The sequence below is a fragment of the Falco rusticolus genome, chromosome 10 (assembly GCF_015220075.1).
Source record: "Falco rusticolus isolate bFalRus1 chromosome 10, bFalRus1.pri, whole genome shotgun sequence".
Taxonomy (NCBI): domain Eukaryota; kingdom Metazoa; phylum Chordata; class Aves; order Falconiformes; family Falconidae; genus Falco; species Falco rusticolus.
In genome coordinates this window covers 37,537,305-37,541,479 of record NC_051196.1, presented here as the reverse complement: position 1 = coordinate 37,541,479, position 4,175 = coordinate 37,537,305, and positions in this window count along the sequence as shown.

Sequence of the window (4,175 nt, the reverse complement as noted above, 5' to 3'; positions counted from 1 at the left end):
CCTGTGTTGCTGTATTTCCTGTGGTCTTTCTGTGTAATTCATTAAATAATGCCTTCTGTCTGCATTTTCTGTAATGTGAAAGATTGTAATAATTTTTATTCTCCCTCAAATTTCTTTGGGATATTTTCAGTTTAATAGTCTTTGTCAAGTTTCCTCCTGAGGTTTCTGTACTGTTTGGGCTTCAGGCTCCTACTCCTCGATCCCCCAGCGCTGCTGCAGTGTGCTGGTCCTGGCTGCCTTCCTCCCAGATGTGCAAGCGTGTTCACAAGCAGCTTTGGACGGGTCTAGACTGGTACCAGCTGGCTTCTTTCTGGTTTTGTCACTACATATAAGCATAAAGCTGTCATGAACTCTGAGCTTTTGAATGGCTGCTCTTGTGCATCTGGGGTGGGGGGGTGCGGAAGGCCAGATTGTGCAGATGCAGTTGTAATGACTTTCTAAGTTCCTTTTGCAGACAGGACTGCCAGTGAGGGGGAAGCATCTTGGGCAGTGTGAAGCGAGAAATAAGGCTGTTGTATCCAAGTCTGGCAAACTGCATCCTATCTGCTAGGACAGGGGTTTTCCCCAGCCAGCCAGATTTTCACTGCTTCGCCAACTGAAAATGCTGCCTCCTTAATACTGCTTGAAGTGAGTTCAGAGCTTCCATGTTTACTACAGGTCAGCTTTCTAGGGAGTCAGAAGTTTATTACCATCACTGGAGAGAATACCATAAATCTGCTAGCACTTTACATACAAGCAGTATGTCAATATTACGTTGCCACATCCCGAGTGTTGTACTAAGATGTGGCCTCAAGAAAATTTGTGGTTAGAGCACAATTAAGCAGTGTGGGGAATTGAAAATTATTTTGTATTTAGTTTCCTCTTAGGAAATGCTCTTAAGGTTCCTGTCCTGTGACTCATGGAGGTTTGGTTTTGGTGGGTTTTTTTGTTTGACACCTGAAGAGCAGCAAGAACTGGAACTGGGGATGCAAAAGGAGGTGCTATTGAAGGAACTGCAGGAGTATAAGAAGTGCTGGGATCTCAGATGAAAGCAGCTGAAGAAACAGTTTGCTGTAATCTCGGAAGGTTACAATAAAGATGTAACTCATCACCCAAACGGCAGTTCTTGAAAAACGGGACTCGGATGAGCATGATGACAAACTTGTAAAATGTCTCAACATCCTGGAGTGACCAGGAGTGCACCAGACAGCAGGTGAGTCAGAGGGGTGGGTTACACTTGCAGTTCCCAACCTGCCCACAGCCGGGGCTCGCGGCTGCCCTGCTCCATCTGAGCTAGCCAGCTGGCCAGAGCTGACGGGCAACGGGGCTCACGCGGTGCCTCGTCTGGAAGGTTAATACACCTGCCTAACAGGGAGCCTTTGGTTTAAGGCAGCCCAGTTTACGCTGTGCGTGCACTCCATGGCAGCGCTCCCCAAATCAGGCGCTGCCTCTCAGCTGAGGCATGGTGAACTGAAGCTGCAGCAGCTTTACTGCAAGCATCCTCCCTGCCTTCTCTTATACACCATCCATCACAGCTCCTCATAACAGAAAAAGAGTTTTGCAAGAATCTAGTCACAAGAATTTCAGCTAGTTAATGTGTAAATAGAGGGCTCAAGCATATGAGATTGTGGAAGGAACTGGTGCCAAGTCAAAGAAAGCAGTGCTGCCTTCTGGCAGGGAGCTTGTAGTGCTGCTTCACAGAGCCCGGTGATACTGGGAAAGTGCTACTAGGAACATGAAAAGTGGGAAAAAAAAATGAGACCCTAGATGGGTCTTCATCCTGACTTTTAATGTGTACCTTGCTTTTTGTTTGTCGTCACAGGGAGTCCTGTTGGATTCATTCTAGGTCCTGCCCCAAGCTGCTTGCCTAGAGCTAAGCCATGGATTCCTGTGTGTGCAGGGGCAGGGAGGGTGTTCATGCCTTTACTGCATGCAAACAAGTGCAAAGCTAAATGTTTTTTCCTTCCTCCTCTTCTCATGTGTTTTGTTTGGTTACTAGGTTCTTTATGCTGCTCAAAACAATGCCCTGCCTAGCACAGGATTTTCTTCCTGCTAGTGAGGATGAAACTGGTAACCTTCTCCCCCGATGCCATGCCACGTGTTCATCTGGTGTTGCAATAGCAACAATTTTTGCATTGATCCAAAAAAGATGTCCTGCTGTTTCAGGATATTCCTTCCCTACTATTTTTAGTTCACAAATGCAGTTTGTGAATTTTTGGGGTTTTGTTTGGTGGGTTTTGGTGTTGGGTTTTTTATCTTGACAAGCACTCCAGATATATTAAGCCTATGGATAGCATGCTTGTCCTTCAAGTCCTTCCCCTCCCCAAAAAGCTCCTTAGATACAACCTGGGTACTAAGCTGTACACAGCAGTTTTTGATACTGGTAGAAGCATGAAATGGACTGGTGATGAACTGTTCCTTAACAGGACAAGCACCAGTTATTTGTGTGTCACTTCTCCATTTCCCCTCTCCACAGATGGTGTGAGGCTATTTTATATGGTTACGTTCCTTGGTGGGTCTGGCATGTTCTTGTCTCCTAAGGCTCCCTCATTTCCTCTGAATGGGTGGGACTGGCTCTCAGCCAGACAGTTTCATCTCAGGTGGCAAGAGCACAGCGCTGATGGAAGCCTCAGGAAGACCCAGAGGGGATGGAGATTCGTGGGTGCTGGGGAGCTGGGAGCACCTCCCGCCCTCCCTCTGTGCTGGCCTGTGTGTCTGCAGGGCCCTTGGCCACCTCGCTGCCCCGCTCCAGCCCTGCCCCTGCAGCTTCACCCCGGAGCTGCCTCTGCCCGACACAGGGGCAGCTTCTGGTGGCTCCTCGTGGAGGCCACCCCTGCAGCATGCCACTGCCACGCCTCGCTGCCTGCACCCAGGCACCGTGGGGTGCGGCTGGCGCTGTGCAAGTGCTGCTGGGGGTGATGTGTCACCGGCCCCAGGGCCTGTGCTGCCTCGGCGTCAGTGCAGCCTGACGGGCCCTGCTGGGTGGCACCCCAGGAGCTGTGCCTGTGGGGGGATGTCACAGTGTGAGCTGCCTGTGGGGGGAGGGGGATGGGGGGAGCGGGGCTCTGCCAACTGATGTGCAGGGTCTGCCCCTGTGAGAGCCAGAGGCTTGGCCCCTCACAGGCACGTGGCACACAGGGGCCCCTCATGTGGGCGGTGGGACGCCGCTTTTGCACGCGGGCGGAGGCCAGGCAGCCAGCAGCGTGTCCCGGGTCGGGGCAGCAGGGTGAGGCGGCTGCTGGTGCCGGCGCCTGGGCGGGGGGCGGGGGGAGCTGGGCACAGCTTTCGGGGAGGGGGGGAGGGGGGAGGGTTCAACCCCCTCATGCCACCCCTGCCCGGTGTAAGAGTTGGTCTAAAGAGAACGATATTGTCTCAACACTGCTAACAGAGACCTGGAGGTGGAATGTGCTCCTCATGGACACCGAGACCCAGAGACCCTGGGAAGGAGAACTGCACGGTACGAGGAGTGCTGTGCCGCTCCCTGCCACCTGGGACTGGAAGGAACGACTACAATAAGGCCACGTAACAGCTGTCCAGAAGATGGATGACAACCGTGGTCATAACAACGAACCAGAAAACATGAACTTCAGGTGAACTTTCTTCATTATAATATCATTATAATACAAAAACACACCTCCTGGTCTGAAGCCACCCGCCTCTAAGGCAAACCACGCCTCGGGCACCCCTCTTTGGACATGCTGGTAACCTGGCTTGAGAAGGCGGAGACTGGCAACAGTCCATGGGCCAGAGGAGGAGCAAGGTGTGCTGCTTGGCATAAAAAGATGCCTTCTTAGCAACTGAACTTTGGAGATCTTCCCCACCAAGGATCACGACGACCGGAAGGGCCGGCAGGACGCTGCCTGGACCGAGGACCATAGGGACGCCTTGGACCCGTGGTGGTCGCTATAATCCTCTTTCCTTTTCACTTTACCTTTTCGTCACTTTCTGTCTATCGCACGCCGCTTTACGGGCAAACTATAAAATTGTGCTGCTTGATTGAAGCATAACCCCTCAGCGTGGTCGCCTTGATTTTTGTGCTTCGAGATCACAGTAAGCGAACCATCACGAGTCCACTGAGCGGACCGTGACACCCGGGCCGCCGCCCCCGCGCGCTCGCCCTCGCCCGCCCGTTGGGGGGCAGCGCGGGCCGCTGACGTCACGGCAGCGCCGGTGCCCTCGCGAGCGGCGCGGGCTGC